Genomic DNA, 21,858 nt, shown 5'->3' on the forward strand with positions numbered 1-21,858 from the left:
GTAACACCTCAGCTTTGCATCTCTCATCTCCTCAATCTGTACTGCAGAGATATTCCTACGCTCTAACACACTTTATTTATTATGTGCTTCACAAATTGCTGTAAGATTTGCTACTTAACTAGAAATAATAAGGTCAAATCAAAGTATTATATGAAAAACGAGGACAGAACGTAATACTTTAAAATTGCCTCTGCACACCCTGGCCCAATTATCACCTACCCTCTAACAGCATTTCACCTGATGAATACGCTTGGTGTTGACTCTCGGTGTGGAACACAGTGGTAGGTCAACTGGTAATGTACTAAAAGCCTTGAGCTGGTGAGGCCCCAGTCCATTGAAATCAGTGGGTAATGCTGTTGTGGTAACAGCTGCTCTTCCTGCTTGCTCCAGAGATGGCGATGTAACCTCTCTCAGGCTGTTATAACAAACACAGCTTAAGGACCGACCATTTCCTCCAGCTAAATGTGAGCAAGGCCACAGGAGGTTTATAGCGCTCAATAATACGGAGACGGTAATGGATACACTGGCAACTCATGGTGAAAAAGGTAACACATTTCAATGGTGATAGACAGTTATTGACCGTGGCTTTTGTAGCATCGAGTGGCACCAGTGTATATTTTTAAAGGTTGAACAGACACATCTTCAAATTGTTGACCAAAGTGTTGGTACATGACGTTTTCAGAATAGCTTATTTTAAATGATTAGTGCTGCACTGATAATCATTTCGTTTGTGTACAGTTCAAATGAAGTGATTTGAATTTCAGAATGGATTCAAACCCAGACATTTTTTGTGCAAAAAATACTTGTCTGCAAAATGACCGCTACATTTGTCTACATAACAGTAACTGAACTTCAAAGCAACTCATTGCACGTGAAGTCCTTTGGGACATTTCTGAGATGTGACAAGTTTCTAGATAAATGCCAATTTTCTTTAGTACTGTGAATAAGTATTTGGTTTTGACAATTTTCTCATTTTCTACTTCAAATATCTAATGGAAAATATTTTTTGACATGAGATATAATAGAAACTGTGTGCATTTTGAAAGATGCAACGATAGATCCATTAAAGCACTCATGCAGGTACGATGTGATTGAATGACACTCACTAACTCGGTCTTGCCAAATTGAGATTAAGTGAGAAGATTGACGAATTTCTCCTCTCACTCAGCCTGTCATCCAATGAGACAGCACCTACAACCCAGCAGGGTAATGAAAGTGATATTCTTGTGGAGGAGTTACTATCACTCGGTGTGACGCAGAGGAACAACCTTTTTGGAGAAAATAGCGATTAAAAAGAGTTTGTCACGACATTCCTCACGTATGTTTTTCCTTCTCTGCTTTTGGTTGTCCCCTGTGCCATTCAACGTTCACCTTCAGAGAAGATGCGCAGGTGACGGTCTGGTTGGCTACTCTTTTGAAGCTAGCTGGTAAGATCTGCATGAAAGTAGCTCAGGGTGTCTACCCTTCGACCTTGCTGAGCTGTGACAGGGAACTTGCCAGGTAGGAGTTGTAGGAGCAGAACTCATGAACTACATTTTGGACCAGTGGTGAACAGTGGCATCTCACGGCATCATGAGAAATTGTTTGTGCACAAGCAGAAAATCAACACCCCATAACCAAGAATAATAAGTATCACTGTACAAATTACAAACACCAGAGTAATAGCAATAGAAAGAAATACTCAGCAGAACTCCCATGGTGTTCCTTACAGGTACTCTGAGAGAAAGAAAGACTTGCATTTATATAGCGCCTTTCATGACCCCAGGGTGTCCCAGAGTCCTTTACAGCCAATTAAGAACTTGTGAAGTGCAGTCACTGTTGTAATGGAAACACGGCAGCCAATTTTCGCACAGCAAGATCCCACAAACACCAATGTGATAATGACCAGTTAATTTGCGTTAGTGATGTTTGTTGAAGGATAAGTATTGACCAGGACAAATCCCCTGCTCTTCTTCGAACAGTGCCATGGAATCTTTTACGTCCACCTGAGAGGGCAAATGGGGCCTCAGTTTAACGTCTCATCTGATAGACGGCACCTCCGACGATGCAGCACTCCTTCAGTACTGCACTGGGAGTGTCAGCCTAGATTTGGATAATGGTTGTAATACTTAGTTATGGCTGGTCACTGATAATGTGGAAATCAAGTTAACTGTCGCTGCCTATAAATTCACGAGGTGAATTATGTGCCTGGAGAAGGTGCAGAGGAGGACTACCAGATTGATGATGCCTAGCCCAAGGGGTCTTAGTTTACCAGGATAGGCTCCAAGAGGTACTTACTTTAAAGAAAAACAGGTTTATCGGGACATGATTGAGATATTTTAAAATGAATGAGGGGTTGGGCTCTGTCTAGGTGGATAGGATTTTTGAAATGGACAGGTGTGGTAGAACTAGGGGACATGCATATTAAATCCATGGCCAAATGGTTGGGGAAGATTCCAGGAAATATTTCCTTTCCCAGAGAGTTGTCACTCTCTGAACAGACTGCTGAAACATACGATGGGTAAGGAATCACTTTACTCCTTTCAAAGTGAATGTGACAAGTTCTTGAGTGAAGGGAATTCCTGGGAATTTCCTTAGGGCTTCTCCCGCTCCACCGCTGTAACTTTGACAGATGATCTGAAGAAAAACATATTCACACGTGTATATGCTTTATAAACCTGATTGATATAGTTGTTACAACACATGCCAGTGTTATCTCATGATCGACCATCAATCTTCCACCTGTCCCCTTTCATAGATCAAGCCCACTGCCCTCTCACCACATTCCTCAATCCTTTCTCTCTCAAAAAAAAAATGCATCTAATTATCCCATGAACTTACTCCACAGGTCTGTTACCCTTTGGGTGAAAAAGTTCTGACTGACGTTCTTACTTCTCAGTTCCTAAATTTTAGATCAAATTAGGGTAGATTTTCAGACTGGTCATACCGAATTAATAGGCTTAAAGCAATTGTAACTGTTTGGACAAATGGGCGCGATCTGTCGTCTAAATTTCCACCCATTTAGTGCTATTTTCCAGTCAGGTGACACCAGAAGTGTTGCTAGTTTGTAGCCAGAACCTGAAGACACTATTTAAACGTACATACAACCTCTCGATGTTTATAGAGCTTGGTCATTTACCTGTCCATGGCTGATAGGGTGTGCTGTTTATCAAACAGCCTTATAGTGAGATCTGTAACAGTATTTTCAGGGCATTCCTGAACCTTTTTTTTTGTTTCATTCCTATTTCCATTTAGTTGACCAGGAAGTTTTGTGCTGATTGTTCTGGCACCGTTATTTTTACCATATCCACAATATTGGGTTTCCCAATGGGAATTCTCCCTTCACTTATGCTTTCTTGGAGGAAGGAGATGAGGAGCAATGATCAAATGCAAGACAGGTCAAGTTGCGCCAGAGGTGGACTGTCCTCACCTCTCGGTACCCTCCCTCTCACAGTTACAGGCAGAAGTGGACCTATCTGGTGATGACCATGTGAAACAGGCTACATAAACTCCAGATCAGCAGGCAGTCCTGTGCAGCACTGTACCATCTGCTGCAAGGACACCTGCAGCTAACATGCACCATGGGCTGGCACTGCCAGCTGTGCCTCTCCCTTCTCCTCCTTCGAGACATGCTGTAATGCATTCCCTGGAGCAGTAAACAGGGCCAGCCTTTTCATTCCGTACCACCTCCACATTGCCAGCAATCAAATAGAGGGTTGGAGTGTTACATGCTCTATTATTTGGCCATCGACTTGGTTTCCTGTGCCAGTGTCACTCGTTGAGAGCATTGGTTTGGGAATGATCCCAGAGATCTTGAGTTTGCATTTTAATTAGTGGACATAAAACCAGGGGCCGTAAACTTGTGATTTCTGGACTAGTTTTTCCTACAAGTGCCGTTCCTTGCCAGGAGCTATGGTCAAGGAATTAGCCCTCATATGCAGCCACTTACCTTTTAAGTGGCCAAATCCATCAATCCTTCTTATCCGCTCTTCAAGGGCGACTTACATTCAATTTCCAGCCTCTCCTGGTGAGCTCCCAGTGCAGGCCTAATATGAACCCTCCTGCACTATGTAAATCAAGCTGACCTCGCAAATTCAGATGTGCCAGCACACTCATGGTAAGGTGTGTGCTAACAACATACTGCCCCATTGGAAATCCAATCAAAAATTCTAGCCCTCAGTGATTAAGATATTTATTGGATCTAATGACCCATTATACAGATATACAGCAGGATACAATAGCTCCTTGTGTTTCATCTTTATGTCTAAATCTCTTCTTTAGGACAATCTGTCATCCTGCAGCACGAATCTTGCAATATATGGAGACCCCATGATTAACCTTGTCTTTGAAATCCACAGCATCACTTTTTATTAACCTTCATTTTGGTGATTTAGACAGGCTGTCTGCTACGGACACTGTGGATACTTTCTGTGGTATCCAATTCAAATGACAAGTATCTATTAGAGACACAAACCTCTATCTAGATCAACATGAGGACAGTCAAGGACGAGAAAAGGGTTATCCGACTAATGGAAGTTTATCCCTTTGGTGTTCCAGCTGTCCCAGTCTATCATCTAACTGCGATTACTTAAATGGAAAGAAAATAATGTGCATGGAAAATGAAAGAGATGTGAGGGCCCTGATTGACAATAAATTGAAGCTATTTCAACAATGTTCGGTGACAGTGAGTAAAGCAAATCAGATGTTGGGATGTATTTAAAGGTCAATATTGAGCCGAAATAGTGAGGTAATCCTGCCACTTTATAAATCATTGGTGTGGCCACACTTGGAATACTGTGTACAGTTCCGGTCACCATTGTACAAACAGAATATTGCTGCTAATGAAAGAATAAAGACGAGGGCAACTAGAATGATTGAGGGGATGGAGGGATTGGATTATGAGGAGCGATTACGTAAACTGGGCATTTTCTCACTGGAAAAGAGAAAGCTGAGAGTTGATATGATTGCTTTTTTTGGGTTCTAACAGGACTGGATAATGTCGACCATGACAAGCTATTTCACCTTGTCCAGAACAGTAGAACCCGAGGACACGGCCTGCGTTTGAAGGGGTCAATTCAAAACTAAACTGCAGAAACAATATTTCAGTGAGCGAGTGGCCAATCTATGGAACAGGCTCCCGAGGGAGAAGATGGAAGCAGTTAGTATTGATTCATTCAAATACAAATTAGATAGATTTCTTTCAGAAAATAATATTTTGGGATACAATATATGAGTAATTTGAGACATGACGTGTGGTGAGTGTAACATGCTTGGGAGTATCAGGTGACTTTGGACCTATAGTCCGCAAAGTTCTCCACCACTGGAGTTTTTCTCGCCTCATGTCTGGGTCTGTTGTAGACTAATCGATAGGGATTGATTCCTATGATTAGTCAACAACTCCATTATCATCGCAGGATGGTAGAAGGTGAACTAGATGAACCTTGGTCTTTTTACGTCCAGTAATTCCTATGTTCCGAACTGGGTTTTAAACGTCCCTAAAGTGTGTGGCTTAGAAACCCTGCTGGAGTTGCAGAGGTGCATTCCATTGTTGACCTCGCCAAAGTTCACAGCGTTGGGAGGGGGGGACGGGCCACGAATAGTAGGCCTTTGCCAGGTTAGTCCACCTGAAGTGGCCAGCAAGTCCGGTGACAGTGCCAGGGAAGTGCCGTAAAGACTTGCATTTATATAGCGCCTTTCACAACCCCAGGACATCCCAAAGCGTTTTACAGCCAATTAAGTACTTTTTGAAGTGTAGTTAATGTAGGAAACGTGGCAGCCAATTTGCGCACAGCAAGGTCCCACAAACAGCAATGTGATAATGTCTGGATAATCTGTTTTTGTGATGTTGATTGAGGGATGAATATTGGCCAGGACAACAGGGAGAACTCCTCTGCTCTTCTTCGAAACAGTGCCATGGGATCTTTTACATTGACCTGAAAGGGCAGATGGGGCCTTGGTTTAATATCTGATCTGACAGTGCAGCGTTCCCTCAGTGCTGCACTGGAGAGTCAGCCTAGATTATGTGCTCATGTCCCTGAAGTGGGACTTGAACCTATGACCTATTGCCTCTGGGATCAGCTACACTCCAGTTAAGTGGCTTACCAACTATCCGATAAATATCAGGGCAGGGGAGGACAGATGGCAGAAAATCGACCGACAAATGTCAGATTTTTATATTGTGAGATTATTGCTACTTTACATGTGGGTACACAGTGCATGTTTATTGAGCCATATCATTGGTACAAGATACAGCAGTGCCCTTAGTTGCATATTAATTGTGTGAACATAATAGCTTGGAAAAATCACTGATTAATTTTCTTGTGTTTTAAATTAGAGAAATGCAATTCAAAAAGTAATTTAATTAGCACAATAAAATTATTCTTGTTCAATTACGAATAACAAACACTATTTATTATTTTTTTACATCTAACAAACTTATGATTGTGATTTTTTTTTCTAATATACTGCTTTGTTAATTTTGTACTAGTCAAATTTCCTTTGAAAATATTTCAATGGGGAGAAGTGATTGCGAGGTGGAAATGTTTAACGTGGTCATGTGGAGGTTCCTTTCTGCATTACACTAACCCATTTCAGAATGGGCCCTTTCCCAGGCCAAAGATAAATTCACCAAAAAGGATCTTCAGCTTCAACGAGAACCAGGATTCCTGCAAAATAAGCTGAAGATCCTTTTCGCTGAATTGATCTTTGGCTGGGGAAGGGACTAGGACGTAGCTTTCAAGGGTGGATTAAGATGGCTGCCACTGAAGCGCCCTTGCAGCTACTGGCAACCCAGTCTGACCATTGCGATGACCCCATCGCCGTTATTTAGGACAGGTCCATTATGCTGGGCAGACAATGCCCTGCACCGTACTTCATCAGGAGAGCGGGATCCCTGGAATTTCAGTCCCGTGTTGCTGAAAAGCGAACTTAAATCAAGAGAATGTAAATGCCCATCCAAATTGAACAAATTACATAATGTAGAAATAAGATGGACATCTGCTTCTGTTCTTTATGATTATCATATGTTATTTTTTGAATGAACGTCATTTAAGAAAATCCTATTTTTCAAAAGAATAGGTTAGAAACTAGCCCTTATTTTCTGCTGCTTGCTGTCGTGGCAGCCATTTTGAATCTGAGCATGGCCACCTTTCATGGTCCATCCAAGATGGCTGCCACATCACAGAAGCCAATTATGTTTCAGAGTCATCAGTTATATTTGAAATGTGAGACACTGAATTTATTTCAGTGTAAAGATTTAGCAGTCAAATTACTGTTAAGTGTTTTTTTTTAAGTAAGTACTGGGACTTAAAAAACTTAAACCTGCTTCCCTCTGAAATCAAAATGCTATTCACTGGGTGTCCAGCATCCCATTATTTGGAACAAAACCATCATTTTATTTCATGTCATTACGTAGCTAAACTGTGCTCTCCTTATTTTCTGAAGATTGTCAGGATATCTTTCACAGAATCCAGTCGATTTAACAGACTTTGATATCTGTAGCAAATGGAATACAGATTTGATCAAGATCAATATTCAATTTAATACAAAGTTGTTTTGCTTTTTTGTGCGAGTGTATCATTAAAAGACTTATCTGAATTTTGTTTTCTTCTCTGAATACAAAGGGTGAGATGCAAGTACACAAGTCAGAATTTGAAGTTAGGGATGTGGCTGTTGTAGCTTTGAGATCAGATCTGGCTGAACCACAGCAGAGCTTTGAGTGACCTGTCTCCCAAGGTCCCTATTCACCTTCATGTCATCTCCCATCTTTCAGAGGTACAGTGCTTTGCAAACTATTAAATAATGATTTCCTTCAACACGTTATTGAAAGACTCCACCGTCATTGTACATTTTACGTAAAGCTGAGCTCCAGCTTATGGTGTGAGCTTTCTAATTTATTGCGATAGCCCTAATTCACCTTTTCAAGCCGTAAATTAAGACTGGCATCCACTGGAGTTATCACCTTGACACCATATTGCTGTGCATGGAGAGGGCAAGCAGACTTATGTGGTGGTCACATTGAATGTGACTGTTCAGGGCCAGTTAATCTCCATCTAATTAGTACAGTAAATGTAACGGAAGTACCAACCATGATGTTCAGATGCTCATCACGGGTAATATAAAAGCTCTTACTTATTGGGAAATCACTCCTTCAGGTCACCTATATTAACCCTCCACTGCTTTTTCAATGAAAGGAACTAGGCTCCTTAAATGCGAGCCAGCAATTCTAAGTATAGCAAAAACAGAGCTGTAGCCAACTGTGCTAAGGAACCAGTTCCACTCAGTCTCTAAACAACCTCCATATTCACTTGATTGCTTAGCAGCCTCACACATTGATCCTCATTAGATGAGCAGGCATCGTAATGATTCACCATGAACAATTTGTTGGCAGACAAAGGATCTAAAAAATATTGCTGGTTATGCTGGAGGTACCATTTCAATTAATCTAGGACCTAAAACAGTGTAACAATAGGCCAATTATCCATCAATTGTAAATACCATGTTGTAGACAGCATATGAACTAGTCTTGTCATGACTCTTGCACAACTGAGCCATAGAAATCTCCCTTTGAGACAGTTTAGGGGTGAAATTCCTCAGCTAATGCTTATCTTTCTCCAGAATGAATGACCTGCTAATGAAATTGCGGCAACATGTGGCTTTGGAACATAAAACAACAACAACAACATCCCAAGGCGCTTCACAGGAGCGTAATCAGGCAAAAATTTGACACCGAGCCACAGAAGGAGATATTAGGACAGGTGACCAAAAGCTTGGACAAAGAGGTAGGTTTTAAGGAGCATCTTAAAGGAGGAGAGAGATGGTGGGGTATAAGGGAGGGAATTCCAGAGCTTAGAGCCCAGGCAGCTGAATGCATGGCCGCCAATGGTGGAGCGATTAAAATCGGGGATGCGCAAGAGGCCAGAATCGGAGGAGCGCAGATATCTCGCGGGGGTTGTAGGGCTGGAGGGAGGTTACAGAGATAGGGAAGGGTGAAGCCATGGCGGGATTTGAAAACAAGGATGAGAATTTTAAAATCGAGACGTTGCCAGACCTGGATTCAATGTAGGTCAGCGAGCACAGGGGGTGATGGGCGAAGGGGACTAGATGTGAGTTAGGATACGGGCAGCAGAGTTTTGGATGAGGTCAAGTAGAGAAAGGCAGTCCATATTAGAATTGGACGGGAATGCCCATGTTGGCCTTAAACCCAAAATGGAGACAAATACAAAATGGCTGGAGCAGTCTCAGCCTTTAGATCTCTACAGATGTTCTTACTACTTACTAACACTTCTATTACAATTTTGCTGTCAGGCTTATTTGGCTTGTTTGGGCTTAATATTTGTCGGGTAAACGCCGATGGACGTTTAACCTGGTACAGACTACAGCTGGCAAGCGGACATTAAAGTGACTTAAAGCTGCATTATCCACAGTTCTGCTTTCTTATCGTTAAAAAAAAGGTGCCTGGGGGTGTCGATGGGGATTTTCTCTTCAGTTCTGTTACTGCAAGAGCTTCTTACAACAGAACTCATCTGAATCTTGCCTGTGCTACAATGTTTGATTAGTCCTCTTTGATGGAGGCATGGTCATAGTCATTTCTCTCACTGCTGTCTGCGCCACCAATGCCTCACATCACAAAACCAACATCACTAAAAACAGATTATCTGGCCATTATCACATTGCTGCTTGTGGGATCTTGCTGTGCGCAAATTGGCTGCCGCGTTTCCTACATTACAACAGTGACTACACTTCAAAAAGTAATTCATTGGCTGTAAAATGCTATGGGACGTCCTGAGATTGTGAAAGGCACTGTATAAATGCAAGTCTTTATCAAACCTGCCTGGTGAATCCAGTCAGCACAACAATAGTTTGGCAGGATTAACACGGTAAATATAAGTGAAAGCCACTGATGCCAGGCCGGTTAATTATCTGAAGAAATGAAAGCTGATTTCCTTTGATTTTTTGGGTGTGTAGCGTAGCTTTAAATGACGTTAGTTTAAATAATATCCATTGATTAGTCACTGTGCCCCACTATTGTCCTTCCAAACCAATAACCCACTGTTAATAACCCAGTGTTTTGAATTTCTATGTGTAGACAGTTTTATTACAAAATTCATCCTTGGCTGCTCTCTACAGCAATAGTTTTAATGAACTGGTGTCCCACTAATGGCTACACTTCCTACAATATATATCATAGACTAAGTACGTCCAAAACATCAATATAAAACCAAAACTGGAAACCATTAATCTACCCAGTACTCAATGTTTTCAGATATCTGTTCTGCATGTTCCATCACTGCTCCTCTCTCTCCGAGTGCCCCACTCCCCTCTCTCAGGCTCCCAGTCTCCTGATCCCCTCTCTCAGGCCCCCGGTCCCCACTCCCCTCTCTCAGGCTCCTGGCCCCCCCGCTCCCCTCTCTCAGGCCCCCGGTCCCCACTCCCCTCTCTCAGGCTCCTGGCCCCCCCGCTCCCCTCTCTCAGGCTCCTAGTGCCTCACTCACCTCTCTCAGGCTCCCAGTCTCCTGATCCCCTCTCTCAGGCTCCCGACCCCCCCGCTCCCCTCCCTCGCTCCCCTCTCTCAGGATCCTAGCCTCCCAGCTCCCTGTCTGTGTGAAGTGTAGGAAGTGAATGGAACATTCAGTGCAGCTTAAAATCTAATGTCCTGTTTTCTAGGGAGCCAAGGTGGCCGATTGGAACATCTAACACGAGTCAGATTAATTTTCAGATTTTTTGGCTGGACAGTACGAGGGCATTCTAGAACATGGGCCATTGTGTACACGAGAATATGTGTTAATTCTTGTGCAATTCACTATTATTAAAGCTTAGTCTACACATTAACTCTCACTATTTTTAGCTGCCTTTATCGTAAAGAAAAATGTAATAAGCATCAACATGTAACACCAGATTGGCTCACTTAAAGGGAGGGTTGCCAGCTGTTTCATTGCAGTAATGTGTCCTCTGCCACTTGATGGAGTCCTTTTGGTCACAAGGCTTGACCTTAAAGGTGCTACAATAAAAGAAAAGACTTCTCAGAAACAAAGTGCTTCAAAACATTACTTTGAAATATGGACAACAATTTTGCACACAGCAAGATCCCACAAACAGCACTGAGATGAAATTAACATTTCATGTTTGGCAGGAACATAGGAAGAGGTGTAGGCCATTCAGCCCCTTGAGCCTGTCCTGTCATGCAATCCCACAAGGAGACTATAGGTAAAGGTCTTGTAAATACCCTACTCAAGTAAAGATGCCAGTTGTAAATTTAAAACAGAACTGCCCAGTTTACTGTGGTCAATTTTTTGTGCTCATCCCTTCAAAGGCACCGTTACTCCATCGTCACTGGGTCGGAATTCTGAAATTCTCTACCTAACACCGTCACCACAAGGACTGCAACGATTCATGGAGAAAGCCCACCACCAACATTCTCAGAGGGACGAGCAATAAATGTATCCTTGCCAGCACTACCCACATCCCAAGATCAAACATATTCAAGGGACATGGAGCCAAGGCGGGTAAATGGATACAGATCAGCCATGATCTCACTGAATGCTGGAACAGGCTCAAGGGGCTGAATGGCCTCCTCCCTGCTCCTATGTTCCCACCAATAACCATTTGTTTTGTCTTAATGTAAAGGAAGCAGTACAATGACATAAAATGAAATGCACTCTAGCTAACCTTGTAATGTTAATGTGAGGCAGCACAATAAGGATTAACTGTGAACAACAGGATCAAGTCAGCATTCCTACATCTGGATTATAGAACAAAATTGTTACCGAACCCATTCGATTAAATTGAACGGTAAGTGAAAAACTGGTCAGCAAAAGGAAAAAAAAACCCTGTGAACATAAAGTGTTGGAAGGTTTATGCAGCTTATTCAATAATGTTGATCCCCACTGACCAGTGGGTGTGTGCAGTGCGTGGTGGAGAAACAGAGGTTCCCACCCAGATCACCCTCTGTATCTAACTCTGACAGGCTCTCAATTACCAACGCAGAATGGAGGTGGCTGATGGACCAAGACTGACACGCATCAGACACGCCAGCCTACCGAGCCCATGTGTCGTCAAACCATTACTGTCTTAACGTGTGATAAACACGTCCTTAATGAGTGTCCCCCACCGTGAAGCCTGTTGCTCGCTGTGTGACAAACAATCTCCTTCCTCAGTATTACATAGTATTTACAGCACAGAAACAGGCCATTCGGCCCAACAGGTCTATGCCGGTGTTTATGCTTCACACGAGCCTCCTCCCACCTCACTTCCTCTTACCCTATCAGCATATCACTGGCCTTCCCTTTCTTGTAATGGTGTACTTAAAGCCCTGCGTTCAGTAACTGATATAAATTCCCCCTTCCCAACATCTTGGATGAAGATAGATTCCATGGGGGAAGGGGTCATTCCTCAGAGCAAAAATTGGAATAGTGACAGTTCTTCTGCATAATTAATGACATTTGAAATTGCTGGCACAGGCACGATGGGCCGAATGGCCTCCTCCTGTGCTGTATCATTCTATGAATGCAAGGCTTTGAAACGTACCAGTTCCAGGAGCACAATTTCATTAGCATGTCATTAATTATGAAGAAAAACATTCCCCCTATTTTTCATCAATAGAAACTGAGCCCTCTCATCCTCCCCCCCAAGTTAGTGAAAATCAGTTGAAATTATAGCTTCATTTTGAACCCAATTTAATTTGATGCAGCGTGAAGAACAGGCAAGGGCTAATGTTCAGGAGAGTTTACGATGTATTTTAAAAACCATAGATGTTCTAAAGAGTATTTTAAAGACTGCTTACTGATGATACGATGTGGAGATGCCGGTGATGGACTGGGGTTGACAATTGTAAAGAATCTTACAACACCAGGTTATAGTCCAACAATTTTATTTGAAAATCACAAGCTTTCGGAGATTATCTCCTTCGTCAGACCTGACAAAGGAGATAATCTCCGAAAGCTTGTGATTTTCAAATAAAATTTTTGGACTATAACCTGGTGTTGTAACATTCCTTACTACTGATGATACGTGGATGATTGGAGAGAGACTATCTATGACTGGCCTGTTGAGCCTTGATTGAAGGAGAGATTCGTCAAGGCAAAATGGACTATCATTAACCCTTTCCCGACCATTGGTCTCCAGGACTTGATTATGAACATGGGAACAGGAGGAGGCCATTCAGCCCCTTGAGCCAGTTCCGCCATTCAATTAAATCATGGCTGATCTCTATCTTAACTCCACCTACCTGCCTTGGTTCCGTAACCCTTAATACCCTTGCCTAATTAAATGAAAACATTTACCTGAGGAAGGAGGAAGTCTCCGAAAGCTTGTGAATTTAAAATAAAATTGCTGGACTATAACTTGGTGTTGTAAAATTGTTTACAATTGTCAACCCCAGTCCATCACCGGCATCTCCACATCATAATTAAATGAAAGGAATACATGGCCAGAGAGTTGCTGTGCTCACAATCTGCAGCAAAGATGTAAACGTATTCTTTATTTAGGCTTCATCATTTCACTATAAGTCGTTAAAAGAAGAAATCTTACCCCATAAATAAAAGGAGGAAACCTGCAGTTGTTGGAAATACACAGCAGGTCAATCAGGACCTATAATGGAAAAGACAAAAGGCATTTCTGACAAAGAAAGAACAAAACAACTTTCACATCCTCAGGACATTCCAAAGTACTTTATAGCCAATGAAGTAAAGCTGTAATTAGACCACATCTGGAATACTGCGTTCAGTTCTGGGCACCGCACCTCAGGAAGGATATATTGGCCTTGGAAGGAGTGCAGCGAAGATTCACCAGAGTGTTACAGGGGCTAAAAGGGCTAAATTACAAGGATAGGTTGTGTAGACCAGGCTTGTATTCCCTTGATTAAGGAGTGATATAATTGTGGTGTTTAAGATGATCAAAGGATTTGATAGGTTAGACAGAGAGAAGCTATTTCCTCTGGTGGGGGAGGCTAGAACAAGGGGGCATAACCTTAAAATTAGAGCTAGGCCGTTCTGGGGTGATGTCAGGAAGCACTTCTTCACACAAAGGGGAGTGGAAATCTGGAACTCTCTCCCTCAAAAAGTTGTTGAGGCTGGGGGTCAATTGAAAATTTCGAAACTGAGATTGATAGATTTCTGTCGGGTAAGGGTATTAAGGGTTAAGGAACCAAGGTGGGTAGTTGGAGTTAAGATACAGATCAGCCATGATCTAATTAAATGGCGGAACAGGCCTGAGGCTTTGAATGGCCTACTCCCGTTCATATGCTAAGTACTTTTGAAGTATAGTCACTGCCGTAACGTAGGGAAGTGCGGCTGCCAATTTGTGTATGGCAAGGTCCCACCATCAGAAATGAGATAAATGACCATATAATCTGTTTTGGTGGTGCTGGTTGAGGGACAATTGTTGTCCAGGACACCTCTTCTTCAAATATTACCATTGGATCTTTTACATCCAGCTGAAAGGGCAGATGGGACCTCCGTTTCATGTTTCATCCAAAAGACAATACCTCCGACAGTGCAGCAATCCCTTTCTATTGCACTGAAATGTAGTCAAGTCTTTGGACCCACAACCTTCTGACTCAGAAGCAAATGGACGACCACTGACCCAAGGCTGACACCAACTATATGTGACCCACTCGCTTGATTTTCCTTTTTACAGATGATGAGTGGACTGCTGTTTATTTCCAGCATTTACCATTTTGGTTTCAAATCTTCTCCCATTGTGATTTAGTGTAGAAAAATCTTCTAATAAATTTTAAAAATGACAACCTAGAAATTGCTGTTGGCAATATTAGCAGACAAACACATGATATGTTTGTACCATATCCTTTATTGGTTATTTTAGAAGAGGTGCTAACCCTTCTAAATCAAACAGGTGAACGTCTGTGTTAAAAGAGCAGAGAAATGCCATATAAATGCTAGTATCTTGTGTGGGGCATGCACTCCCTATTGTCACGATTTTTAGTTACGCTTTAGTGTCAACATTTCCCATTCGATGTAGTGTCAGGTTCTGGACACGAGGTAGCTCTGTGGAGTGAGTTTCTGAAGCCTCTCTCCTAACTCTGTTGCCTGTGTTATATTCACGAAATGACAATGGCTCACAATAAGCATCATTGCCTCACTTTTGTATTCCAGCCCCCTTGAGACAAAGGCCAACATTCCACTTACCTTCTTGATGACCTTTTGTACCTGAGCACATATTTTTAAGTGATTTGTGTACATGGACAGCTCCAGAACTAGCCGCGTCTTGAGCCAAACTGTTCCAGTACAGCTACAACACTGGCATCTACCCGACAATGTGGAAAATTGCCCAGGTATGTCTTGTCCACAAAAAGCAGGACAAATCCAATCCGGCCAATTACCGCCCCATCAGTCTACTCCCAATCATCAGCAAAGTGATGGAAGGTGTCGTCGACAGTGCTATCAAGCGGCACTTACTCACCAATAACCTTCTCACCAATGCTCAGTTTGGGTTCCGCCAGGACCACTCGGCTCCAGACCTCATTACAGTTTTGGTGCAAACATGGACAAAAGAACTGAATTGCACAGGTGAGGTGAGAGTGACTGCTCTTGACATCATGGCAGCATTTGACCGAGTGTGGCACCAAGGAGCCCTAGTAAAATTGAAGTCAATGGGAATCAGGGGGAAAACTCTCCAGTGGCTGGAATCATACCTACCTCAAAGGAAGATGGTAGTGGTTGTTGGAGGCCAATCATCTCAGCCCCAGGACATTGCTGCAGGAGTTCCTCAGGGCAGTGTCCTAGGCCCAACCAGCTTCAGCTGCTTCATCAACGACCTTCCCTCCATCATAGGGTCAGAAATGGGGATGTTCGCTGATGATTGCAAACTGTTCAGTTCCATTCGCAACCCGTCAGATTTTGAAGCAGTCCGAGCCCGCATGCAGCAAGACCTGGACAACATCCAGGCTTGGGCTGATAAGTGGCAAGTAACATTCGCGCCAGACAAGTGCCAGGCAATGACCATCTCCAACAAGAGAGAGTCTAACCACCTCCCCTTGACATTCAACGGCATCACCATCACGAATTCCCCACCATCAACATCCTGGGGGTCACCATTGACCAGAAACTTAACTGGACCAGCCACATAAATACTGTGGCTGCAAGAGCAGGTCAGAGGCTGGGTATTCTGTGGTGAGTGACTCACCTCCTGACTCCCCAAAGCCTTTCCACCATCTACAAGGCACAAGTCAGGTGTGTGATGGAATACTCTCCACTTGCCTGGATGAGTGCAGCTCCAACAGCACTCAAGAAGTTCGACACCATCCAGGACAAAGCAGCCCCCTTGATTGGCACCCCCTTCACCACCGGCGCACTGTGGCTGCAGTGTGTACCATCCACAGGATGCACTGCAGCAACTCGCCAAGGCTTCTTCGACAGCACCTCCCAAACCCACGACCCCCACCACCTAGAAGGACAAGAGCAGCAGGCACATGGGAACACCACCACCTGCACTTTCCCCTCCAAGTCACACACCATCCCGACTTGGAAATATATCGCCGTTCCTTCATCATCGCTGGGTCAAAATCTTGGAACTCCCTTCCTAATAGCACTGTGGGAGAACCTTCACCACATGGATCGCAGCGGTTCAAGAAGGCGGCTCACCACCACCTTCTCAAGGGCAATTAGGGATGGGCAATAAATGCTGGCCTTGCCAGCGACGCCCACATCCCATGAACGAATAAAAAAAAATCCCTTTGCTTCTCCACAACTCTTAGTCCTCTCACCATTAAGGGAATATTCTGATTTGTCTTTCACCTCACGCCTTCCCACTTTGAACTCCGTCGGCCATAGTTCTGCCCACTCAATTAGACTATGCCCCTTTTGTAACTTCCAGCTCCCATCCACACAACTTACTGTGCCTCCTAACACAGTATCATCTGCAAACTTGGATGTGCAACTCTCTGCTCCATCATCCAAGTCATTAATATATTCAGTGAAAAGCTGAGGCCCCAGTACAGATCCCTGATTATTTATCACACCCCGCCAATCAGGGAACGTTCCCTTTACCCTTACTCTCTTTCTCCTTCTTCCCAACCAATTACTGACCCATGTCACAAGGTTACCTCCAATTCTATGCACTTTCATTTTTGCTCCAGTGAAATAATCTGACCACTGGGGGAGCTTCTAACATGTGAACTGTAATAACAATTGAAGAGAGACTTTTATTCTATTTTGCTAGGGTTAAAATGTAGGCTCCCGGGATGAAATAACAATATTTTAATGCACTGCGCCATCAAATATCTTTTACTAATACTGTTTCAATAATCACAATGAAGGAGTTAATGTACTCTTTTAATGGATAACTGAAAATTTCAGCGAGAGGTTACTGAATAAACATAGCACTGTGTGATATTGTTTTTGAAGGGCTTTAGTGACTGACTTTAATTGTTCCAGTCTTGCAGGGATGATTAATGGTGTAGAGGAATATATGGTAATGACTAATGTGCTTTCCTACTGATAAGGAAGCATTCAGTTTCCTGACCTCCAGTCGGCATTTTCACACCGTTGTCACTCTAACAGTTTAAAATGAAACTCCACCCCCGACCTCGTCCCACCACAAGGTGAAAATATTAGTGCAATAAAATATACCACGCTGACTTACACTCTCATCCCTCAGAACTACCGTGAGAGACTAACTTATAATCAGTTCAATTTAATATTTTCCCTGTTGCATTTACTCTCAACTGGGTTGGTTGAGAGGGATTCCAACCCCCACACCCCGAAAGCACTGATATGAACACAGTTGCGGTAAGCAAGTAGTTGGAGAGTTAAATTTTATCTCTTGCTCAAGATTCATCTTGATGTGGAGATGCCGGTGATGGACTGGGGTTGACAATTGTAAACAATTTTACAACACCAAGTTATAGTCCAGCAAATAAAATTGCTGGACTATAACTTGGTGTTGTAAAATTGTTTACAAGATTCATCTTGCCTCAGTTGGTAGCACTCTTAACTCTGAGTCAGAAGGTCATGGATTCAAGCCCTGCTCCAGGACTTGAGCGCGTAGTCTAGTCTGACACTTCAGTACGGTACAGAGGGGGTGCTGCATTATAGGAGATGTTCTCTCTCAGACGAGACATTAAGCCGAGGCCTGGTCTGAAGATTCCATGGCAATATTTGAAGAAGAGCTAGGAAGTCTCCTGGTGTCTTGGGCAGAATTCCTCCTACTTAAAAATCGGATGAACTGGCCATTCATCACGTTTGCTAATTGTAGGACCTCGTCATGTGCCAATCACCAGCTACTTTTGCGCTTCAAAAGTAATTCATTGGCTGTGAAGCACTTTGGAATGTTGTGAAAAGCATGATAAGGTGCTACACTAATTCAAGTTGTTTCTTTCTTTGGCTTCATGCATTACAGGTATATAAATAATAGATCGATCGATAGCTCGATAGATAGAGATTGATAGATAGATGGATAGAACAAATATATTATTGTATATATTTAAACATGCCATCCTTCCTGCATCCTTGTTGCAATCAAGATTTATTGCAACATCTCCTTCTCTAACTCATTCTTTCACAGCAGCTCAAAACTACAGAATTTCACACGTCCCTTAATCTCCCCTTTCTCCTACAGGCTAAGGCTTTGAGGCTTGATGTTCCTGAATGGCTACTCCTCGAGTTAACTTGTCTTCTCTACAGCCTTGGTGGTGTCCTGCATTATGGGCCTTTGCCCTTCACATGGGTTTCTCAATGTTCCGAAAATAAACCTTGGCAGTCTGGTAGCTCAACTGGTTGAGTGATGGAGTTCCAACCTGGAGAATCATACTGCACAGGAGGAGGCCATTCGGCCCATCATGCCTGTGCAGGCTCTTTGAAAGAGCTACCCAATTAGCCCCACTCCTCTGCCCTTCCCCCAGAGCCATGCAAATGTTTTCTTTTCAAGTATCTATCCAATTCCCTTTACCGACCCTCCTGCCAGTGGAAACAGTTTCTCCTTATTTACTCCATCAAAACCCCTCATAATTTTGAACACCTCCATTGAATCTCATCTTAACTTTCTCTGCTCTAAGGGGAACAATCCCACATACTGGCAATGTTACTTTAAGAATGATCTGGGATTATTATTATCTATTTGGTATCTGGATACTCCACATATTAGAGAGAACTGGTTAAAATTAGTTGCACAGGAAGTGCAGAGGAGAAAGTTCAACCTTCCCAACCTAAAGCCCGGTGTAATTCATTAATTAATGTCCCTCTATAAAAGATATGCAGAGATATTACACAGCCAGAGGTTAGCAGGTTCGAGTGACAGGATTGCAAGTCACACAAAGCTCACTTGATAGACTCGAGTGCGAAAGAAAACACTGCACAACATCGAGGTGTTCGGCTGAACGGGGAAAACTATGATTGCGCTTGAATCACACCCTTGTGTCTGCTGATCACAGAGCTGGAGCAACAGCATTTACACAGAACTTGCTACCTGTGACACGCTTTTTTCCCAGCTGAGGGACGATGCAAGAGGTACAGGGGAGCATACGGGGAGAAAATTAAAGTGGCTCGTGTCTTTTTCTTCTCAAATTACTTTTTCATTGATTGTCAAAATCCCTCACTGAATAGCAGTCAGTGTTGCAGATTATAGATCAATAAAGAAAAGCTATCAAATATAACTCTATCCTATGTTATATTGCAATGGACAGTTCCTTCCTCATCCGTACAACAGACATCTATAAGAACACATCAATGATTGCTTTGAATCCTCTTTGGATACAGTGACTCCGGAATAAATTGGTGCACAGACCACATCGAAATGTTCAAAGTTCGGTCACAATGGATCTGAATGACCAAACTGTTCTGCTCGAGTCTGAGAAGCTTCCTCTGAAGCTACAGTTACACTGGCCTTAAAGGAGTGCCTTCACCGGCAGTCTCTGTCGTGCAGTTCTCGCCCCCCTCAGAGACCACCCAGATCGGCCACTTTTTTTTTCACGCCGGGGTCTTCCCACCGCACAACACCGACGTGTCAGGGGGTCGGCACCCCGCAAACTCTTGCCTCGGAGAGGCTGAAGGGCGAGGCGATCCACTTCTCAAACAGTGGGAGAGGAAGGAAGGACTACTTGGGCAACCAGTCTTGAACAATAAAACAAAAAGCAAAATATTGTCGGCACTGGAAATCCCAAACAAAAAAAACAGAAATTGCAGGAAACGCTCAGCAGGTCAGGCAGCATCTGGAGAGAAAGGACAATTGTTGGAGTTTCAGGCTTAAACCTTCCTCAGATCTCTTGCGTTTCCTGTTTTTATTTCTGATGTGGAGATGCCGGTGATGGACTGGGGTGGACAAATGTAAGGAGTCTTACAACACCAGGTTATAGTCCAACAGTTTTATTTCAGTCTTAAATAAAAAGGTGTCACAGTCAAAACCTTCCAACTGACCATTACAGTTTGTGGGACCTGGGTCTGTTGTAGACTAATTGATAGAGATTGATTGCTACCAATAGTCAACAACTCCATTTTTGTTGTATCATGTGACTACCAGGGTGGCAGAAGGCGAACCAGATGGATTTTGGTCTTTATTCATCCGGCAATTCCTATCTTGCTGTGATCAATCATCAGTCGCCAGGTCTGGCTGCACCACGGCAAGTGTTATTGGGCGTCACTCTCCTCTGCCAAAACCAACACATTATTCCAGGATCATCCTGGAATGCAAAGACAAACCCCGGTTTCTTATCTCCACTACCCAAACCATTGCCATGAAGCCCTCTCCCCAATAGAATATTCCTTAATAGGGGTGAATGTTACATAAGCCCAAAGTGACAGTTTGCAAAGTCGGAATAGAATCATAGGGGGCAAAATTTAACTTTAATAGGGGTGCAAAATGGGCAGTAGAGGATTGGCTGCTAGTTATATACACCCCACCCAATTTCCCTTCCCATGGGGCAGGGTGTATAATGGGTGGCCAATACGCTACCACCCGTTTTGTGCCCCCTGCCAAAATTGAATTTCACTCCCGTAGAACTTACAGCACAGAAGACCATCTGGTCACCATGGCTGTGCCAATGCTAGTTCTTCAACCAGAGCCAACTACTCCAATACCACCCCCCCACCCCATCCCATTGCCCTGTATCCTTTTATATTCTTATTTTTAAAACAAATTCCCTTTTAAATGATGTTGGAATAGAGGCATTATCTCATTTAAATTAAAGGGGCTAACACTAAAATGGCAGACAGAGAAATGTCGTACGAACACGTCAAGTTACTTTAATCTCTCCAACAGGAATTTCTGGACTCTAACTTTCTAAATGATTATAATATGACCTGCAATGGCGTTATCTTTAACTATTTATCAAACATTTCCCCCCATATTCATTTTGTGGATAAAAAGATTTAACATGTTCAAACAGGTTTTACCTCACAACAGTTGGCCTCCCAACTGTTCCACCATCTTTGCAGTGTTTCCTACACTGGGGCCATTCTGTGTCACTTCCCAGCACGCACTGCTGCTCATTGCTTCCTGTGGAGCAGTGGGAATTGCTGAGGCAAAGGCTATGACTGAACCGTGTTTCAGCATCAGACATGGATACATGATGAAGTTACACTGTTAGTCTAGCTATGGAGAGGTAAAAACTGCAATTTTTTTTCCTTAGTCATTTTTAAAGCTTTATTAAACAGTTCTTTTCGATGGGTACTTGAGGAGTAGGCCATTGTAGGTCTCCACTCTACTGTATTTGTTTCATTGCGCCCATAAAACCTGAAGGAGTCAACCAGTGAATACTTCCGCCATGTTGGAAAGGAGATAGGATTCTTTCAGCTCAGCAATGTTGATGCTGTAAAACTAGCGGAATTGGGATATGGATAATTTATGGACTACTCTATACTGTTGGTTCTATTCTGGGCCCTCTCAAGCAGTGCATTCACTGGTAGTAGGAAAATATCTCCCATTGACTTT

The sequence above is a fragment of the Heptranchias perlo genome, chromosome 38 (assembly GCF_035084215.1).
Source record: "Heptranchias perlo isolate sHepPer1 chromosome 38, sHepPer1.hap1, whole genome shotgun sequence".
Lineage (NCBI taxonomy): Eukaryota > Metazoa > Chordata > Chondrichthyes > Hexanchiformes > Hexanchidae > Heptranchias > Heptranchias perlo.